General features: G+C 42.2%; 1 protein-coding gene across 1 annotated transcript in view; it reads right to left on the reverse strand.

Annotated features, from left to right (window-relative positions):
- The window catches only part of LOC113018386 (copine-9-like), a 60,321-nt gene that overhangs the window by 29,306 nt on the left and 7,533 nt on the right, over positions 1–23,482 (reverse strand). The window contains exons 3-4 of the mRNA XM_026161452.1: positions 23,324–23,363; positions 18,306–18,385 (exon numbers count right to left, since the gene is read on the reverse strand). The gene's annotated coding sequence lies outside the window, so the exon portion shown is untranslated. The remainder of the gene's footprint in view (positions 1–18,305; positions 18,386–23,323; positions 23,364–23,482) is intronic.

A 23,482-nucleotide genomic window follows, 5' to 3' on the forward strand; every position in this document is an offset into this window, starting at 1 on the left:
ATGCTCTGGGGGTGCTTCTCTTCAGCAGGGACAGGGAAGCTGGTCAGAGTTGATGGGAAGATGGATGGAGCCAAATACAGGGCAGTCTTGGAAGAAAACCTCTTGGAGTCTGCAAAACACTTGAGACTGGGGCAGAGGTTCAACTTCCAGCAGGACAACGACCCTAAACATAAAGCCAGGGCAACAATGGAATGGTTTAAAACAAAATATATCCATGTGTTAGAACGGCCCAGTCAGCTCTAAATCCAATCGAGAATCTGTGGCAAGATCTGAAAACTGCTGTTCACAAACGCTGTCCATCTAATCTGACTGAGCTGGAGCTGTTTTGCAAAGAAGAATGGGCAAGAATTTCAGTCTCTAGATGTGCAAAGCTGGTAGAGACAGACCCTAAAAGACTGGCAGCTGGAATTGCAGCAAAAGGTGGTTCTACAAAGTATTGACTCAGGGGGCTGAATAATTACGCACACCCTACTTTGCAGTTATTTATTTGTAAAAAATGTTTGGAATCATGTATGATTTTCATTCCACTTCTCACGTGTGCACCACTTTGTATTGGCCTTTCACGTGGAATTCCAATAAAATTGATTCATGTTTGTGGCTGTAATGTGGAAAAGTTCAAGGGGGCCGAATACTTTTGCAAGCCACTGTACATCTCTGAAGTGTGCTTAAAGTGCATTGACTGAGTGTACGGATAGTTGGTGCCTTGCAATTTAACTTATCAGCTGAAGACTCACAAAAAATGTCCAGGACACATGGATGCTTGAATTTACTGATGGAATTTACATCACAGAGACTCTAGTACAGTCATGGTAATGGAAAGCATAAAACCCATTTAACACATACTTCAGTGTTTGCTTTGCCATAATATACTCTATAGCTGCATACAGAATCATACAGTCTGTGTACTTTTGCACCTTATTTCCATATCATTAATAATAAACAGCACCATACAAATTGGCATGGATTAAAGTCAGTCTATATCATGTGTAGTGGGCGTAACAGAGTTACATAACAGAGAATCCAAATTTTAATTTGATTGGTCAGCTGTGTGTATTAGAGAGTAAGGTGATTTTGAAGAAGTCAGCCTGTTGTAGAGAGCTTAATCTAAAAAACAAATAATAATAATAACTTAATGAGGCTGAAAAACATCTTAAAATCTTATCAAAGTATATTGTTCTTATTGCTAGCGAGAGTGTGAAGGGGGGGGCTGATAAGCTTCACAGAGATGAAGTTACATTGTGCTTACAACAGTTGCGTTTTCAAAAATAGACATTGGAAAGCAGAGGGTTTACATATAAGGACCGGCAAGACATTTCCAATGTACCCACATGTTGTGAGTTGTTAATAATATGCTGTTTAAACTTATTCTATGAGTTTCATTTGTTACTGTTCGTTTTGCTCTGCTGCTCGGCAAAGTTACAGCAATAATGATACAGAGCAGGAGGGTTCCTGAGGACAGGTACAAACATCATTAACGGATTTACATTCAAAAAATAAAAGCAAATAGGTTTTATTCCTTTTTTTTTTTGCTCTAGTATGACTTTCAAACCTCAGCAAAGAATTACAAACATAAAAAACAAACGTTTAAATACAAGAGCCAAACGTTAAGTTTGTGTACCTCTGCCTCTTCCATGTAGGAAGCTGCATATTCCTACATGGAATTGTTTGTTGTTTCAACAAGTGGTGCTGCTAACAGATTAGACATGTTGTCCGTATCGCACACTGTCACATTATTTGCCAAGATGCTCAAAGCTGGCAAGCATAAAACTATCTCAGAACGAATTTATGCCTGCTCAAACACAGCCATGTACAAACATGTCTCTGGTTTACAAGATAAAATAGCAACTAATTCTTGCCAGTTGGAAGATAACACGGTTGTAAATCTGTGTTGATTCATCTGTCGGTGATGGTGCGGCAGATTTCTTTTTTTTCAATGAGAAGTCAGAGCTTATAAAAACAATTCTGCCACATGTCTAATCGCACAGCATGTGTCACAGGTGATAGGTGATATTTGGTTTGCTGAGCTTCAACTTCGACACCAAAAACGGATGTCGGCACTGTTTTTTTTCCCCGTCACATCTGGAGCGTAGGGAGAATTCATTTCATTTCAAGCCTAATAAAGTTAATATTGTCTAGAGAAGAAGAGCAGCAGCTGAAGTGTTTTGTCTTGTCACAGGAGAGGAGGCCAGATGAGGCCTGAACCGCCATGCCAGATGGCAGGTGACGGCGCTGTAGAATGAGAACCACGGGGTGGTGGTGATGTGTGTGTTTGTTTATGTGTATGAGGAAGACAGAGAGAAATACAAAACAGAGATTAAAATGGGAAGTGTTGCTCAGATTGATATTTTAAGTAGACTCTTTTGCTGGGTACATGGCAAATGTTTAGCAAATAAAAACTGGACTAAAACTATAGCATCTTAACACTTATATTAACAGGTTAAAATATGTATATTCGACCTGTGACACACTTGAATTAAGACTAAATTTGGATTGGTCTGTTGATACCATTACACATTACATAATTGTGTCACAGGTATTTCCTACACGATATAACTGGTAACAAGGCTTATGAGTTTTGATAGAATTCCCATCATTTCTACATGTTTTAGGAGGCACTTAACACATTTTGTATGACTTTAGGGTCTGTTAAACTACAGTTACATATGTTAGCATCCTGACATTGATAATGCTAACATGCTAAGGTTAACCTGGCCTTTTGGCCTTCTAAGATTTTTTTTTCAAATGATCATTTATTATACAGGGTGGGCCATTTATATGGATACACCGTAATAACATGGGAATGGTTGGTGATATTAAAGTCCTGTTTGTGGCACATTAGTATATGTGAGGGGGCAAACTCCTCAAGATGGGTGGTGACCATGGTGGCCAATCAGAAGTCGGACATTTTGGATCCAACTTTTGTTTTTTCAATAGGAAGAGGGCCATGTGACACATCAAACTTATTAGTAATGTCACAAGAAAAACAATGGTGGGCTTGATTTCAACGTAACTTTATTCTTTCATGAGTTATTTACAAGTTTCTCTTAGTTCACAGCCATTGACATGTCGAAGAGGTTAACACGTGAGGAGCGGATCGAAATTGTGTTGATATCTGGTGAACGCAGTAACCGGGTCATTGCAGCAGATTTCATGCTACATGCTACAGTTAGCAAACTGCTTGCTAAGTTTCGTGAAACTGGTTCAGTGTTGGATTTGCCAAAATGTGGACGCAAAAAAAATTGTCACTAATGAAGAAACAAGAGCCCAGAGCGTAGCACTCTCCGCATGTCACTGGAGAGTGGCATTAGTCGAACATCCCTTCGATATTAGCTACTCACAAATGGCACCCTTACAAACTCCAGCTACTGCAGCATCTCAATGTCATGGTCTGCGGCCCGGCGTCCGAGGTGCTGATGGGATGCCCACGCCCACGGGCGTGGCTGTTAACTCCACACCTGCACCCCATCCCAGGCGATCATCAGGTGGACTATTTGATCCAGCCCAGCCTGCTGCTCCACACCAGTCCGTAGTCGTCTCACAGCGGTAACGTACACCTGCGGGAAAGCGATTGTGAAAACTCATCTGTCTGAACTAGCGCTAATTCTGTCCTGTGCACTCAGATAACAACTCGGCGTGTTTTTTGAGCCACCTGCCTGTCCACCTGCCCGTCTGGAATCGCCTTCAGTACTCGCCACCTCGACTTTCCTGGAGCTCCCCTGCGGACCCTCACCCCTCCCTCCAGCTCCCACAGCCCCGCTGTCATCGTAAGACTCATACTCTTCCCCCACGTATGCTGCTATTTCCCCGCGCCCCAATAATTCTTTTCCTTTTTCTGTTGCAGCCTCCCACAGTCTCGTTTTTGGCGTTCCTGCGCGACTCATCTCCCGGTCCCTTGGTATCTCTAGTTTCACGCGTGTTTTCCTTCTACCCTCCCGGGACACCTTCAGTTAAAATAAAGTTTATTTTCTCGTACTCCTGTGTGTGTTGACTCTGCTTCTGGGTCCAGCTTGTGCGCTGAACTTCGGTTCATGACACTCAATGAGGATGACCCAGATTGGCGCACAGAATTTGCAGAATGGGCAAAACAAAAATTGGAACAGGACGCAGAAGATTTTGTTCAGTGATGAGGCAAACTTTTATGTGAATGGTGAAGTTAACAAACAATATCACTGCTATTGGTCTGACACTAACCCCCATTGGATGGATCCCTCCAAGACTGTTGGAACAACAAAAGTGATGGTTTGGTGTGGTATATGGGGTACAACGATAGTGGGTCCATTCTTCATCAATGGAAACCTCAAGGCCACTGGATATTTGAAATTGCTACATGATGTTGCTACATGATGATGTGTTTCCCTCTTTATGCTCTGAAGCTGGCACGTTCCCTGAGTTTTTCAAGCAAGATGGTGCACCACCACATTATGGGTGCCAGGTCCGAGCATTCCTAGATGAACCAACACGTTCTCACTCCCAAAGCGTAACATTTTACGCTAGGTGACAAATCGTCAACATATTACGTTTTCGGCTACCAACCACATTCCTAAATGACGACCTCGGAAAAAGAGGAAATATGAGAACCGTCTGGACTCCATCTACACATGTTCGCTCTTTTTCTTCAAATCGCTTAGAAACACACTATTTAACATCATTATAGTCCTGGTTAACATCAGGAATAAGCTTATGGTTAGGGCTAGGGATAAGGTTAGGTTTAGGGCTGGAATACAGGGCTGGCACGTCTATTACCGTGGGAGCGTCATTGCACTGGATTCCAGCCATAACCCGCCGCGTACCATAAGAACGCCAAAGGTCTCCTTTCGCGTTCCTCAGGAACGCCGTGGGACGTGACAAAACGTCGACATGTTACGCCTCGGGAGTGAGAACGGACTGGATGAACAGTTTCCTGGAAAGTGGATTGGTCATCGTGGGCCAGTTGGTCTCTCGATCTGACCCCCTTAGACTTTTGTCTTTGGGGTCATCTGAAGGCAATTGTCTATGGTGTGCAGATACGAGATGTGCAGCACCTGAAACTACTGATACTGGATGCCTGTGCTGACATTTCTCCTGTGGTGTTGCTATCAGTGTGTGAAGAGTGGGAGAAGAGGGTTGCATTGACAATCCAACACAATGGGCAGCACACTAAACACATTTTATAAGTGGTCAGAAACTTGTAAATAACTCATGAAAGAATAAAGTTACGTTGAAACCAAGCACACCATTGTTTTGTGTAATTACCAATAACTTTGATGTGTCACATGGCCCTCTTCCTATTGAAAAAACAAAAGTTGTATCCAAGATGGCTGACTTCTAAATGGCCACCATGGTCACCACCCATCTTGAGGAGTTTGCCCCCTCACATATACTAATGTGCCACAAACAGGACTTTAATATCACCAACCATTCCCATGTTATTACGGTGTATCCATATAAATGGCCCACCTTGTATATTTATACATTTATCAGTTTATCAGTTTGAAGTATTACATAAAAAGAATAGTAGCATAGTAAAACTGCTTTGAATTTACATTATTTAGAGCCCAGCCTACCAGGCCAGGTCAAGTTGTTTGGTATAGGTGGGAAGTCACATGGAGAAAAGTCAGTTTTATTAATCACCCAGTATCATGTATGCTGGTTTTAAAGGATATATGCATCTCAATGTTGCAAATTCTGTGAGTCACATTTCCTTCAACTGCATATTGTTAAAAAACTTTAAAAAGTCTATTTTACTTTGTAGCATTACAGAGTTCCTCCTATAAGGAGGGTCAAATCTGAGGTCAGATTAGACAATTGTATTTCAGACTTCCTATTCATATGTGCAGAACTCCAGGAGAATTAGATGACCTGATGAAAATGATCTGCTACCCCCATTTGGGTCAGTCTAGTTCAAAATCAGGGTACAAAATTTATTTTAGTGATTTCTGGTTTCAGTTAAGAGTTTCTGGTGTTAGAACTGACCAAGTAACCAACCAATAATTTTCACTTTCAATTACCCGAGGTAGTAAAGTTTAAGAAGCATTTTGCCTATAGACTGGTGACATCAGCATGCAACCAAATCTCTGATTAGTACATATTAATAATAATGGAATAGACACCTAGTCTGTGTTAATCAGCAAATCTGGGCCCTGTCCTTACTCTCAGTAATTTCCAACAATGTATCCCCACCTGTCTGTATTCCACTGTGGTGCAGCAGTATTAGGAAATCTGCAGATGTCTTCTCCACCAGCAGCATTTCAGTAACAATCACATAATACTGCCTGCAATCTGTCACTGTTTGCTACCACACACAGAGCAGAAAATGTGTTATTTTGTCTGCCTGACAATGTATTTTTTGCCAAAACTTTGTGGCACTGCGTGTATATGTGTGTATGTGTTGGCTTTTGCCTGCGTGACATCAGCCACAGAGCAGAAGGCGTCCCACCAACTGCCCCCAATTACCCACCATGAACTCTGACACACTGCAGCGACAGACTGACCACTGTCTCGCAGAAAGAAAAAAAAAGGTGAAATTTCATGACACTGGCTGTTTTGCTGTCCTAAACACATCTGCTAAACCGTCCCTCTGGACAGCTTATTTAGTCCACTATCCACCTCATCAATCTACATCTGGGCAGGTGACAGCGTGTGGGATTGTTAATAGATCCACCTCATTTTTTCTGATTTTGTTCACAAATGGGTAATTTGTCTGCTTGCTTTCTTGCTCGTCAGCCAGGAAGGGTGATGATATGGTAAAAAAAAAAATAACTTTTCTGCTTCGTATACGGATGAATTCATATGTTAGTTATTGCATGTGGGTGTGTGGGGTTATGCTGGTCTTGACTAACATCAGTTCCAGTTTTAAAATACCTCTAGTATGTGGTCATGCTGTATGGGTGTCCATATAACACATGCTGCTGAGCTCCCCATTTATTTGTTCAAAAGGGTGTATTTTGGATCATTGTTATACTTTTACCGCCTCGGCTAATAGCCCCCTCGGTTACCATGGCAACAAACAGGTAAGTGGAAAGGAGTGCTTAGTTCGCCACGCAGCGTGAAGCCCGTTTCTAAAACTGTTGACCTATAAAAATGTACACCCACCAACACAAGGAGGCTCCCACAATCATATATATGTCCTGGAGTTGTTCTGGATTTGCGTGAGCGTTTGATGACAGCGATTGGAGAAAAAGCAAAAATAAAAATCAATAACCTATGTACAATTTGATGCTTTTCATATACAGCAACTGTGCATTTGTCTTTGTCCAAGCTTAGTGTGTGTGTAGTTTCCCAGCCTGCTCCACAAGTGCAGCGAATCTCCTAAATGACAGCACATATAGAGAGGACTCTGCAGTTTGGAAAGTAAACACAACTCTGTCTCTTTCTGCCTCTCGAAGGAAATTTACACTGCCCTACATCTATCTTGCTCTTTCTACCAGCCCAACTCCTCCATCCCAGCTTTATTATTTCTTCCCTCTCTTCATTTCTTCTTTTCTGTCTCTTGCACCTTTTCAGTCGCCTCTACCCATTTTATTTGTTTTTTACCTTTCGCTGTATTCCCTTCTCTCCCTCCCTTCCACCTGTCTCCCCGCTCTACTGAGTTGTCTGTCACCCTTCACATACCTCTTTTCTATCACCTCTTCAACTCCCTCTCCCCCTTCATCTTTCCCGTTTCACCCCCTGGGCTTTAGTGGTGTCTGATCTATCAGAAGCTCCAGACACCTGTCTATTCCCTGCAGGCAGCCATCAGAGACACTGACCATATGGGAGGAATTGTGATTGCGCTCCTCTGGTCTCTTTCTGTTTTATATCCCCTTTTCCAGGGTAGTCTTTTCTTCCCAAAATGCTTCTCGTATTGCCATTTCCCTTTGGTTCCTTTCAGATTTTTTTCTCACTAAATCTTTCACGCTGTCAAGACTGGCTTGTGGTGTAGTGTGGGAGTGGTGTTGAGGTAGAGCAGGCATTGGACAAGAGGTGTTTCAAGGGATCATTAGGGAATAATTTGACAGGTGTGGATGTTTGCTGTGTTGCTTTAGTTGTTTTAAGCAGTTTTTAAAATTCAAAACATTCGTCTTTGAAGGGAATTGAGGCCACCGGGTATTTTTGTCTCAGGTATTTTAGGATTTTGTATTCATGGCATAAAACAACCGAGATAAAAAAGACTAAAAGTATTTGTTGGGATTATGGGAAATAAAATGCCAACCTTGGTTAGATATTTGTCACTGTCCAGTTAAGCATAGTTCAACACTGATACGATGCATGTCACAATATATTATGATTGCTGTTACTGAAAACTTTGCACAATGCAAAATGGGTCACGCATAGTGATGAACCCACATTATCCACCTGCTTTGTAGTTGCCCTCAGCACAGAAAAGTTTTGATTAACTCTGCAGTATGCAACTAATTTTAGTTAACTTAGCAGCCAAAAGTAATAATTTTTATTAGAGAGGGTGGTAGAGACCACAGAAGCTCTAAAATGCAAGATCTCAACTGCATTACAAAACCTAATTACTAAGAATCAACTAAAACATGACAAGGGCAGAAGTCAGCCACTGTATGTGGTATTCATTTCCCATTATAAACTATTATTAATGAATAATTAGCTAGTACTGATATATTTCAACTCAAAATATTAAGGTTTTAATACAAAAGTTAGCAAAACATCCTAAATGGTGCCACCTGAAGCCCATTATTTCCTGTGGCTTGTGGTTTTCAGCTGCACCAAGCAAAGCGTAGCACAAGTACAAACAGTTAAAGTTAAACATAGATGAACTATGTAGGACCTTTGGCATAGCTGTATAAATGCATTGCCACCATTTACAACCATTTAAACTCTTTTGATAGTGAACAAAACAATCACAGTCTTTGTGGACAATGTTGATGCAAAGTGTTGTTACATTCATAGGAAGATGCTACCATATACTATGGTGTAGGACAGGCCTGGCCAACTCCAGGCCTTGAGGGCCGGTGTCCTGCAGGTTTTAGATATCACGCTGGGTCAACACACCGGAATCAGATGATTAGTTCATTACCAGGCCTCTGGAGAACTTCAAGACATGTTGAGGAGGGAATTTAGCCATTTAAATCTGCTGTGATGATCAAGGACACATCTAAAACCTGCAGGACACCAGCCCTCGAGGCCTGGGTTTGGACACCACTGGTGTAGGATTTCAGGGTTTCGGGTTTAAGGTTATAGGATACCTCACAGAGCATAAACCCAATCAATCTCATGGTGTGGATAATAATGTTGAATAAGAAAGCTGAAGTTAGACACAAAGAGCAAAGAAAATATGAAGTATGGAGCGTGACAAAATATTTCCCCCAGCAATATATCATAACGCTTCCTCCTGTGATAGAATTAGCAATGTTAGCATGAAATATCCACACTTTTAGTAAAATATGCTGACACTAAAGATGAATTTTACTCAAACTTCTGAAAGTTTAAGGCTCATAATACTGGCATTTATCAAATGACTAAGGGTAAAGTATACAATAAATTGTAGTAAAAAACAAACTGGCAAACGCTGGGGGGAATGCAAATCCGAAACACAGAAAAACTAATTGAAGATGAATTGCTGTAATGTGCACATAGTAACACTGACATGAAGCAATTATGTGCATTATTCTTGTTTGTAACCATTATAGTGGTATTATCATGCTGTTGTATCAGATATTGCAGGAGTGCTATACTGTAACACCACTGTTATTGTGGGAATTTTGCTAATCCACTACTTATTTAATTTTAATAATCATTTAACTGCTAAATATGAATGTTGAAAGTCAGTCACTGGAGCAGGTTGAGAATGTCATGTACTTAGCCTTTTCTGAATAAGAAAGAAATCCTGTCTTTAATTAGTGTTTAATAGGAAAAACAATCAAAGCAAACTGAAGATGAGTTGGAGCGTGGCGCACATAAAATTGTGCCATCTGCAAAGAAATGGGCACCGAAGAACTGAGCAAGATGAATAAAGTTGTTTAATGAAATCAGTAATGGACCAGAAATAAAGACCTGTGGAAATCCATTACTGATGCTAAGAGGGCTTGAGTGATCAACGGTATGACATGCCTATGAGAGGTCATTGAAAAAAGGAGCACTGAACTGTTTTTATCCACAGTGGAGGAAAAATGTTACCAATTAGTGAAAATGCAGTTGTTATTGTGCTGTGACCCAGGGGAAAACCAGACTGTTGTGGCTCCACATTTAGTGAGTTGTTCAAAGTGGACCTATTATGCTTTTCCTTATTTGCTGTCATACACATATACATATACTGTATATTACAGTGGTGGATGCTCATATTAAACATAGCCTAATATTTAAAACTGTGGCTAAGTGTATGTACAAATAATCCCTGATTAGAAGCTTAGGCTTCAGACTGTATTTCTACTATTGGCAACATAATCCAGCTGGGATTATGTTTACAAAAAGCAACCAATCTGAAGGAAGATGGTTTAAAAAGGAGGTAGTCTTAAAGACAGAAGATGAACCGAGGAGCTCAGAGTCCAAGGATGAAAAGGTTTATGCTGGAAATTAAATTACTATTAAAGGTCTCATCTAAATGTTACACTTAGGGTTCTTTTACACTAGTATCTACTCGGGTCGGCTCAGCATGGCTCAAGGTGGTTTTTAGAGTTTTCCATTAGGTAGTAGTATCTGATACCAGGTACCTTTTAGTACCTACTCGGCCAGGGTTCCAAGCAATGTGATGCAACCTGAAAATGTGACGTCAGCAGACTGCATGCCATCGATTGGCTGTCATTTTCAATCATTTCAGAACAGTTGTTCATCCAAACTGAAACGACTGAAAACGCTTACGTTCCTGTACGTGAAATGTTAGATGATTCGACCTGCGTCATTTCTGTCTGCCATTTATTTACTGTCCGGCTCTTTGAAACGTCGCAACAAAATGTTGAGGAAAAGCACCAGGTTTTTAAATGGACTAACAATGAGGTGAAGTTGTTGCTGCGAGTAACACAAAAGTACAAAGTTGCAAAAGTGAGTGAGAATTAAAGAATTTAAAGAGAAGCTATCTAAAGCATGTACAAACCGATATTAATCTTTAATAGGGCTGTCAAAATTTATAGCAAACAAAACAACTGCAGTATAATGCCCGCCGCTATCTTAGTTCAATCGGTCACTGAACTGCATCATATAATTTTCGTCATCATTTATTTTATTTATTTGTATAGCACAATTTACGAAAGCCTGCAGTTACGCTGTCCATACTGCGACGTGAAAACGGTGTTTTCAAATGTATCCGCTTTTCCTTGATCGAAAACACAGTCTCAGTGTAGACTTAAGGCCAAAACACAGAGAAAAAGATGTGTTTTCATATGAAAACATATTAGTGTGGACATGGCAAAAAAGCCATACAGCAAGGAGCCAGTATATCATCGCCTTGACATCCTCCGTTTTTGTGGCATTTGTGTCACATGCAAATGACATTGCTGGACCTCCACATCACTATAACCAGTACTAGGCACATTAGGCGGTACTCGATTGTAATGTAAAATGACAGAACCCAAGGTTAGTCGAGTCAAACCAAGTAAATACTAGCGGAAAATTATTCTAAGGTTCCATGGAAATTTACACCAGTCACCAAACTCAAAGAAAATAGAAGAAGATCAAGGCTTTAGTGACTCTCTCTACTAAATAAAAAACAATGGTTAAGAACTGACAGTTGAAACACTGAGCGCTGGTCAGGCTGTTAGAATTGTAACCACATTCTACTATAAGTTGCAGCAGGAGACGTGACCTTTCATATTCTCACAAGATGATATTTCCATAATCACATGAGGACCGTAATGACTGGTAGTAATTTGATTTAGCCTTCTTAATCAAGTGGGTGCAGATGTTTCTTTATTGCAGAAAGGACATGCAGTCCCCTGGAGTGGCACCAGATGTACCATTGGACCAAGCTTTTTCTCTATTGTTGATGGCATACAACAATTCCTGAGGCACTCGGGAGTTTTGTATGTTTTTAATTGTGTTATGTTTGGAATGTCAGCAGTTCTAGTGTTAAGGGGCATCCACACAGGAAGCAACTAGGAAGCTTATTTCTGCCACTTGTTTTAGCAATCTTGTTCTTTCAGTCACTACCCATAGCTCGGAATAAGTGAGGGCAGGAACTTAGAGTGACCTGTCAATTGCCACCTTCACTTTCACACCCAGGTCTCTATTCAGTGCAATATACAGGTATAACATCTGTACAGAAGACATGGCACCAATCTACCTGCCATTGGCCTCTGCTCTCACCTTACTTATGAACAAAACCAGAGTGAGCACTCCAACCTTTTCTGGCTGAGAAGCAGGGTGACAGACTTGGAGGTGCCCATACTCATTCCTGATGCTTCATGCTCAGCTGCAAACCACCTCCGGGCATGCTGGAGGTTACTGCCTGATGAAGGGTTAAGCAGAATTATGGTACAGCAGAGGCACCACATTCATTGTCCGCTGGGAGTCCAAGTATGGTCTGTCTGCTTACAGAGTTATGCTTGCAAAGTTTATGCAGTAAAATCAATCTGTAGGTCACTCTTGCTTGTATTGTTGTTGGTCAGTTAGCCAGCCACAGAGAAGACTGAGTAATAACATACAAAGGGCTGAAGTGAAACTGTGTGCTAAAAACAATAAAAGTGTTAAAAACAGTTATGTTGCATATGTCATCTGCTTCCAGGAGACAGGATGTTGGAGAACTGCATGGGAGCGTGTGTGGGGTGGGTGAAAACCCCTTTCATGCCCTCTTTGAGCGGAAAAATCCAAATATTGTATGCAATCATTTGCAGAACCATAAATCACACTTTAACAAGAGAGAGTGAGAACGAGAGACAACCACATCATCTGCAAAAAGCAGAGATGAGATCCTGAGATCACCCCTCAGCTGCGTCTGTAAATTCTGTCCATAGATGTTAACAGAATTTTTGACAAAGGTGGTAGAGACCCCACGCCCACAGGAACGCTTCTGATTTATTGCCGGCAATATGAACCAAGCTCTTCAGGGACAAGAAATAATTAAAAATGGCTAATGCTAAACACACACTACATAACACTGTAGCACACAATTTGAGGGAGATCGTGGCTCAAGAACTGGCAGTTCATCTTGTAATCGGAAAGTTGCCGGTTCGAGCCTCGGCTCAGATAGTCTCGGTCGTTGTGTCCTTGGGCAAGACACTTCACCTACTGCCTCCACCAGTGTGTGAATGTGAGAGTGAATGAATAGTGGAATTGTAAAGCACTTTGAGGGTCTCGAAAAGCGCTATATAAATGCAATCCATTATTATTATATTATTATTATTATATTGCCTCATGCTGTGCTCAGGGCATGCTGCCAAAAAGTTTCAATATTCCTGTCGGTGATTTAGGAGCAAAGGTAACACCTTTTTCAAGCAGATTTCCAACTGTGCATTAGACAGTCAGCAGGTGGAGTTTTCCCTCACTCCCAGGAGGGTTACTGCTGCTTGGATTAGAGCTTGAAGTGTAGCACCACTCCTTTTCATGTGTGGCATGGCCAGGGTATGGCCCAGCTGTCACAAGTAGATTCAGTGACATCTGATAAGTTCCCCACGTAGAATGAATGAATGTAGAATGAAGTATTTCTAATTTAAAGTGACTGCCAGAGTGCCCCTAATCCCATTGATGCTGTATGACACTTTAATTTAGAGCCTATAGTTAACATTAACTGAATAAACAGTTCCAGTTCTTAAACATGCAATAGGCAGAATTGGGTGCATTTAATTGGGGTCCGCTGGGAGCCCAAAACATTTATAATTTTAAAAAGCATTAATTAAAGAAAATTAAAAAAATTATGTCAAGTTATGAGAAATATATATACATAACTGGGGAGTCCATGCAAACCCTAGAGATATGTTTTCCCCACAACCTTTGTAAAAATTGCTCACACACTTGTCTTTCCAGTGGCAGAGAGTGCATTCTGCTCTGTATCTTAGCCAGTCTGAAACCTTTGCTCCATGAAAATGGAAGAACCTGCAATTTCAAATCCCTCCCTCGCCTATATCTGATGGAAATAACTAGAAGGTAAAAGAAGAAAAAACGTCCCAAAGATGCAAAAAGAACACTAAGTGAATACAGTATACTATACAGTACTGTAGTGAATACAGATGCAATAACCATGGCAAAGGCATACCACTGTATTCCACTTTAAGCCACAAGTTCTTAAAAACAACAGCAGTCTCTTATAGAGACTAAATAGAAAAGAAACATAATTTCAGAAGCACGCTCAAGTGATTCTTGGGCCTCTGCCCTTGACTGCCCAGTTCACATGGTTAACGCAGTTTCAGGCGGTCCTAATGGGACCAGGCCCTGGGGTATGATCTCTCGCCTGGCTTGAGAAGATCTAGGCTTCCTCTCTGGAACAGTTGGAGGAGGTGGCCCAGGAAAATGAGGTTTGGACTTTTCCTGCTTGTTGCCATAGTGGATAGATGGGTGGAGGGATGATCTTATATCGTTTAAAATGTTTATCCAGTCTTAAGATTTTCCTTTGCTGACATTTACAAGTTTTACTGAACATTTAATACAATTCAATTAAAATCTAAGCTATAAAATATATACCGCATTGAAGGCATGAGAACAAAAAGGAATTCTTCCACAATCATACCTTCGGTTGTCGGATAGTGTTGGAAAATCCCCCAGTGATTGTCTCCAAGTGCTGTTATCCCCCATCAATCACAGAATCAGTCATTAATAAAAATTCCTCTGTCAGGGGTCTTATTGCATGTAACCTTTCACTTATGTCACTTTTGTAATTTCTCTCCTCAAGGTGAATTGCAATAATGGATACAGTGAAAAGATGATTAATGGCATGGCACTTCCGACAGGTTTGTGATGAGTTTGAGTAATTGTCCCCATCGTTAAAAGCCAATTTCATTTAAAAGAAAAGTAGGGGGTGGTGAGTGCGTGTTCCATAGTTAAGAGAAGACAAATCAAAAGCAGTAAAATTAAATGTATTTTATTATAATCTCGCATCTAATGGCTCCTTTTTGTATTCGTGCCTGCTATTCAAGCACTGGCAGCACATCGACTTTACATTCCAAAGAAGCAAAAATGAAAATATAGATATCTTTCACCACTTTCTTTGTTTTTCCTCTTCATCCCTCACTCACACAGTACCATGGCATTTGGGCAGAAAGTGGACAATAGCAGGCGCATTGTTTGGTCTGTCTGAGCATGATAAGCTTTCTAAAACATGTCAATAAGGCTTCTGGCAAGGGACAGCTGAGGGGGACATAAGCTAGCCTCTATCCGACTTGACTCACCACATCAAGCCAAAGTCAGAAGCAGTGATTCACACACTGTACTACCATTCCAGTCAGGACAAACCCACACAGACTTGCTATCAATAGACTGGAAATTGTATTTGTTTAGAAGCTGAACTGTTGCTGTTTGTTGAGCTAAACCACCATGAGCAACGTCAAAGAGGCATTTGGGAGTGCAAAAGAACTAACTGGCAAGCGTAGACAACAACAAGAAATTCTACAGAGAAGATGAAAAATGTTTGAATTTGACTTGTAGGTATTGTTTACTTTCCTTTCCTTAATTAAAGGTCCACTTTCTTCCAGTGGTCTCTGTATCTGTCATGCTAAAAAACAGAGACCACTAATTAGTCAAAATGTTAGGTTAGTCTGGCCACCGTTAGTCTGGTCATCTTTGATCTACGTTTCATTAATAATTAATTAGATAGCATAACATCATTTTTTTGAAAGTTTCATGGTCCCAAAATGTGGATTCTGTTTATTATGACAAGCCCCTGATTTTTGTACCACCACTAGACAGTTTTTTTTTTATTGGTCCTATGAATTATCTCAGTGTTTCTTTGGTGTAATATTTATCCTTTAAACATTTTGTGTTCTGGAACGGTTCACAGCCGAGTGTGAAGCAGCGGAATGAGGATCAGCACCTCCAAATTTGAGGCCATGGTTCTCAGCCGGAAAAGGGTGGAGTGCCCACTCCGGGTCAGGGATGAGTTCCTGCCCCAAGTGGAGGAGTTCAAGTATCTCGGGGTCTTGTTTGTGAGTGATGGGAGAAGGGAGCCGGAGATCGACAGATGGATTGGTGATGCGGACACTGCACCGGTCCATCGTGGTGAAGAGTTTCGCTGAGTGTAAAAGCGAAACTCTCAATTTACCGGTCGATCTACGTCTCTACCCTCACCTATGGCCGCAAACTGTGGGTAGTGACCGAAAGAACAAAATCGCGGATACAAGCAGCAGAAATGAGCTTCCTCCAAAGGGTGCCTGGCCTCTCCCTTAGAGATAGGGTGAGAAGTTCAGCCATCTGGGAGGGGCTCAGAGTAGAGCCACTGTTCCTCCACATCGAAAGGAGCCAGCTGACGTAGTTCGGGCATCTGACAAGGATGCCTCCTGGGCGCCTCCTGAGTGAGGTGTTCCGGGCATGCCCCACCGGGAGGAGGCCCCGGGGCAGACCGGGGACACGCTGGAGAGATTATATCTCTCGGCTGATTCATGAGTTATTGTGAACTTTTAAGCGCTCTACATCATCATGTGATTGTTTTCACACACAAAAATTGTAAAACAAAATGTATTATTAATATTTAATAATTTTTTAAGTAAAACTTTGTTATATAATGCATAACAATAGTGGATATAGCAAAAATAATACAAATTAAAACTCATAGATACAAAACAGTTTTAGATTTGTTGTTTTAAAATTTGTCAGCAGGTTCAATAAACACTTTTTCTAGAAAGTATTTCATGGTTTAGGGAAACCAACCCTAACCAACACTAGCATTAGATGACAACTCCCCACCTCTGCACTCTTGCCCAAATATTGTAATGTTTGGTAAAAAAAAAAATCTCATAAATTGTTGGTTAAAATGACAAACTTGAGTTTTTGATTGATATCACAATGTCTGCATCCATCTGTTATATACAGTCTGTGGTACCAACCTCCAATGTTTTTTTCTGTTTGATGTTATCATAAACTAAATCCAGCTTTGGACTATTGGTTGAATAAAACAAGGCTTAAGTACATCCCTTTGGATTCTGGAGACTGGGCAACTGTCCCATTTTTTAACACACTTTAAACACTTTAAACACATTAGAATCAGTGCTACAAGGTGAGGTGTAGTCAGAATCGCACAGTTCTGAGTCAGATACTTTTTGAACTCAGATTAGTTTCATTGCATGGGTTTAAATTGCGGTTATTACCTGGTGGCGTACATGTCAGTACCTTACAATGTTTTGAAGAAAAGCAAAGTTTTTGAGTTTTGAATGTATCTATTTTAAAGGGACAGATCAATATAAACATGCCAGAGATAGCCAAAAGGCTACTTTTTTATCTATAGTCTGTAGTAGATCAGAGAAAAATGAGCGAGAAATGTGGAGTCTAAAAATGTTATTTTCTTTTGTCAAACTTCGACAAGTGTGACTACCTTCATCACAGGATTTAACCTCCAGTCATGTGTATATCATTCCCAGTCAGTGACAGTTTATCATAAAGTGAGTCCACTGATCATTTACATCAAGGAAATTTAAGTCAAAATTTAAGACAATAAAGCAGCAGTGACACTCACAGAGCTCATATAATCCAGCTTCTAATTTATGTGCTGCTCCGCAAAGGGCTATTGTGAGGGCCACTGAGAAGAAGAATTGTTTCCTTGCACCCTTTAAGATGAACTCTGAACTGTATAGGCAGAGAAAAAGCGAGATGCCTCGTCCTTGCAATAAAATGGGTTCAAATCTGGCCGGTTACTGCTCTGACCTCACATTTCTCTCTGTCTCCCAGCAGTTTGTTCACTCCTCAGAACACTGGGTGTTATCTAACACTGCAGGGATGCAGTGTGAAAAAAATAGGGGGGGTTGAGCTCACAAAGAGTGCACACTAATCCACCTTTTATTATCTGAAAAAAAAAGCATTGGTTTCTACTATCAACATGCTGCCTGGCAGAAAATATGAGCGCATTCTGTATATCTGTATCCAACGTTATATTGACTTCTACTGCACATCCCACTTTCGTTCAACACAGTAAAACTCAATACTACTTCAGGAGCAACAGCTCAGAGTGCAGTGATACAGCAGGCTTGCCTGGTCTCGCTTACTCTGATCTAACGCTGTAATAGATGAGGCTATTTAGCCAGGCGAGTCTGTGCACACTGCATCAGTGAGATGTTGTTTTCCCCAGCAGCCATCGATAAAAATGAAACAAAAGATGGAGGGGGGACTCGTTTCATTCTGCCCAGCTGAAGAAATTATTTATGTGCATAATTTCTATTTATGATTCACCGCTTAAAGAAAATAAATAAATAAACAGAAAAGGAGGGAAGTCATTTCACAATGAGACAATAGAAAGGGTGTGAGGGACTTACGAGAGGGTCCTCTCCAGCCTTCCTCCTGTGGAGCCGATAATTTCTCCGAGTGTGCAGAAGGTCTGGCCCAGAAAGTCCTTCGAGGGGGAAAGGGTAGAAAGAAGACAATTAATTGCAAGACAGTACTAATCAATAACCCAGGCCTCAAAAGTGGTCTTCCTGTCAGGTAATCAACAATCCAGAACACCAGAGAAGCATCCACCTGCATCGCTGCTAACTTATCACCCAGGAGGGTCGGCCTGATGGTGTTGAAAGCACTGGAAAAGTCAAAAAACATGACCCTCACAGTGCTCGCCGGCTGGTCCAGATGGGTGTAGACACGATTGAGCAGGTAGATGATGGCGTCCTCTGTTCCGAGACGAGGCTGATAAGCGAACTGAAGGGGATCCAGATGTGGTCTTACTATGGGTCGCAGCTGGTCCAGGATGAGCCTTTCCAGGGTCTTCATGATGTGGGAGGTCAGTGCCACGGGCCTGTAATCCTGGTGGCCACTGGGACGTGGCGTCTTTGGTACAGGGACGAGGCATGATGTCTTCCACATCACCGGGACCCTCTGCAGACTCAGACTCAGCATAAACAGTTTATGAAAGACTCCACACAGCTGGGGGGCACAGGTCTTGAGGACAAGGGGACTCACTCCGTCTGGTCCAGCAGACTTGCCTGAGTGAAGTCTCCTCATTTGCATCTCAACCTGGTATTGAGTGAAGGTGATGGGTGGGGGAGGGGTGTCAGGAATCTCACAGGAGGCAACATGTGAAGAGAGAGGCTGGCACAGTGGTGTGGCTCTGGATTCCAGGCTGACTGCAGGTGAGGTTGTGGGGGTGGGAGCAGACACTGTGGTGTCGAATCTATTGAAAAACAGATTCAACTCGTCGGCTCTATTCTCACCTCCCTCAGCTCCCCTGCTGTTGGTTGGCCTGAATCCAGTGATGGTCTTCATGCCCCTCCACACCTCTCTCATGCTGTTCTGCTGGAGTTTCCACTCCAGCTTCCTCCTGTAATTGTCCTTAGCCTCTCTGATCTTGTCCTTTAGTAACACCTGGACCTTCCTCACCTCCTCTTTGTTGCCCCCTCTGAAAGCCCTCTTCTTATTGTTGAGGAGGGCTTTGAAGTCCTTAGTCACCCACGGCTTGTTATTTGGGTAACAATGAACAGTCTGAGCTGGAACAATGGAGTTGGTGCAGAAAGTTATGTAGCCTGTGATACACTCAGTAAGCCCATTGATGTCCTCGGCGTGAGGCTCACAGAGTGTTTCCCAGTCGGTCACCTCGAAACAGCCCTGTAGTTCCGCTATTGCCTCCTCTGACCACCTCCTAACAGTCCTGGTGGTCACAGGTTCCCTCCTCACAATATGACATTTAAACGCCTTTAAAAACAGAGTACGGGGTGTTTTGACATGCAAGTATGAGTAAAATACAAAAACCAGGACAGAAACAAAAACCAGATAACCAGAAACCAGAAACAAAAACCAGATAACATCCCTGGTAGTGTGCTGAAAGACTGCGCAGAGGAGCTGAAGAATGTCTTCACAGACATCTTTAACACCTCCCTGAGGCAAGCCACTGTCCCATCATGCTTCAAGACTGCCACCATCATACCTGTGCCAAAGAAACCATCCCCAGCCTGTTTCAATGACTACCGCCCCGTGGCACTGACACCCATTATTATGAAGTGCTTTGAACGACTAGTCATGTCACACATCAAATCCACCCTACCTCCCACCCTGGACCCACACCAGTTCGCATACAGAGCGAAACGATCCACAGAGGATGCAATCTGCTCTGCCCTCCACCCAGCCCTAACTCATCTGGACAAGAAAGACTCATATGTGAGAATGCTGTTCATAGACTTTAGCTCAGCATTCAACACCATAATACCACAACAACTCATCTGTAAACTGGACAGACTGGGCCTCAGCACCTCCCTCTGCAACTGGCTGCTGGATTTCCTCAGCCAGAGGCCTCAAGCGGTGCGTGTGGGCAACAAGGTCTCAAACAGCATCACCCTGAGCACGGGGGCTCCACAAGGCTGTGTGCTCAGTCCTCTGCTCTTCACCCTGTTGACACATGACTGCACACCAACCTACAGCTCCAACCACCTTGTGAAGTTTGCGGACGACACAACGCTGGTGGGGCTCATCACCAAGGGCGATGAGACCCACTACAGGAAAGAGGTTGAGCTCCTGACCACGTGGTGCAGAGACAACAACCTCCTGCTAAATGTCAGTAAGACCAAGGAGATTATTGTCAACTTCCAGAGAGGCCACACCTGTCACCCCCCATTGACCATCGACGGCGCTGCGGTGGAGAGGGTGAGCAGCACCAAGTTCCTGGGGGTGCACATCAGTGAGGACCTCTCTTGGACCACCAACACAGAATCACTGGCCAAGAAAGCACAACAGCGCCTCTACTTCCTGCGCAAACTCAAGCGGGCAAGTGCTCCACCACCCATCCTGACTACATTCTACAGAGGCACTATTGAAAGTATCCTCTCCAGCTGCATCACTGTGTGGGGCGGTAGCTGCACTGACTATAACAGAAAAGCTCTACAACGCATTGTGAGAACAGCTGAGAGGATAGTTGGTGCACCACTCCCCTCCCTGCAAGACATTTACACCACTCGCCTCACCCGCAAAGCCATCACAATTGTCAACGATGCAACCCACCCCGCGCACTGTCTGTTCAGCCTCCTGCCCTCTGGAAAGAGATACAGAAGTCTCCGCTCCCGCACTACCAGGCTCACCAACAGCTTCATCCACCAGGCTGTGAGACTGCTGAACTCTCTTCCCTCCCGGCTCCCAGCCAGCAGAATCACCAGATTGGCAGAAGTATAGGAAGACAGATTGGACTCTACCCCCACCCCCCCACCCCCCCACCCACGCACACTCTCCAACAAGGAAACACTCTCTGAACCAAGAACTGAAAACATTCCTGACTTGCATTGCAATTGCACACACCTGCTGCTATATATTTTTTTTTAGTATTTCTTTTAGCACTATTTATATTATTATATTACTATTTATTACCTTACTGTTAGGGCTGTTTTTGTTGTGCATCTGCACCTTATTGTTGTCAATGTCTACGCATGGGACAGTGTGAAACGTAATTTCAATTCCTTTGTATGGCAAGTACATTTGAAGAAATTGACAAATAAAAAGTATTCTATTCTATTCTATTCTATTCTAGAAATAAAATGGAGCCAAGTTAAAGAGACATTGGGATATAGGATATATTGATATTAAATTCAAACATACACAAAACAGTTAAAACATATACACACAATAGCATTTAAGGTCTAAAATGAGAGTGACAAACGAGATAGACATTAGATAAAAGCAAATTTATAAAAATGGGTTTGTCCAAGTGATTTCAATGAAGTCACAGATTTCCTGAGACTCGTCTATTTGTAATCCAAAGCTGAGGGGCCCTGATGGACAAGCTGTTGTCACCTTTGGAATAATTTTTGTTAAATGGAGGGCAGTACTCATTGCAATATGTGACAACACAATGTTGGGGGATCAGCGCCACCCCATGCCTCCCTTCACCTTTGCTCTGGTATCACTTATTTTGGCGTTTGCTTGGACTCATGATGTGGATCACTGCGAGTCTTGCCCTGTCCTGTAGGCCTGGGTTGTGACAGCACATGCTCGTTTCATTTTGCAGCTCCTCAACTTTATCCACTAGAGTTATAAAAGTTGGCAACGAGGGAACCAGCCCATTAAACTCTATGAAACATCTGACTAGACACCTCTGGCTCTTCAGTGTTTTAACGTTAAAGGGTTAACACTAAAGATAATGGGCTCTATAACAGTTGAGAAAGACTATAAAATCAATAGGGATATTATCAAAGATATTAAAGTTATTAAAGTTCCATTAAAGTTTAATCTCATCTTACTGAAGTGCCATTTTAAATTAAACATTAACTTCCGAGTTTGAGTCCATGATTTACATAAGCATTCATTATTCCAACTAGGTCAAGCCCAGGAAGTCCTGGAGGACTGCATTATTCAGCTGCTTGTTGACCGATTGATTATTCTTAAAAGGGCCGACACTGTGTGTGGGGCAAATGTCCTATTAGTAGAAATAAAGGTTTCCCCTTCGTTCAGCATTTTTATTGACAACAACAGATTTGGAAGTTTACAACCTTCCCAACCACTACAGAGAAAACCATATGGCAACATTAAAAAAAGAGGCGATGACACAACATAATGAAACTCCTGCACAGCAACGAGGGCAGAGCGTTGATGTTTGCGGTGTGTGGGCGCGAGCAGGTGTAGGTGCAAGTCCTGCAAAGCGGGTATGCGTGTAGCTCCTGTAAATGCCCTGACATGCACAATCTGCTGTAGTATAGTGCCTGGAACAACAACGACAGCTGCTTTCACTTTGAAGTGGCGTTGTGAAAGTTGCTTTTACCTGAGTTAATGATAAAATGCAGACAGACAAAATGAGGAACAACACTACGGGGAGGGGGGCTTTCCAGGTGGGAGCTGCTGCTGTTTGTCCTTGATGAAATGAGATGAAAGAATGGGAGAAAAAATATGATGAAATTAAAGGGAGTGAATCACACACACACACACACACACACACACACACACGCACGCACGCACGCACGCACGCACGCACGCACACACACACACACACACACAGAAAAATCACAAGATTCTTCTGGGGATGCTGAAATATACTGGAACATAAAAAAAATAAAATGAATAAAGGACATAATAATACAAGGACTCATGGGACCAACACTCTTCAGCTGAAACCACTCACCTTCTGTTCTCCAGTGTGATTTATTTTAGTGGGGAAGAAGAAGAATAAAAGACATTGTCATGAGATGGAATTCCACTTATTAAACAGGAATTTTCTTCATGCTGATTCATTGTCAGCTGCTGCACTCATTGACTGTAAATTAGCATTTACAGCGTGAGTAATGCTGAATAACATGATACATTTGAATGCTGCCAGGAGCCTTCAGCTCTGAGTCAAAACTGTCGTTTGAGGTTGACATACTGTACTTACGTGTTTGGATATGTTACAGCTTCTGGAGTCCACATTGTACCTGTGAGAAACAAATAGATGGCACAAGAGGAAGAACTTGTGAGTTTATATTGGAGGAGATTTTGGACAAGTGCATAAATGGGCTTCCTTGTTATTAGTCTGGGAACAATGAGGGTGTTT

Source organism: Astatotilapia calliptera, unplaced genomic scaffold, assembly GCF_900246225.1.
Source record: "Astatotilapia calliptera unplaced genomic scaffold, fAstCal1.2 U_scaffold_74, whole genome shotgun sequence".
Lineage (NCBI taxonomy): Eukaryota > Metazoa > Chordata > Actinopteri > Cichliformes > Cichlidae > Astatotilapia > Astatotilapia calliptera.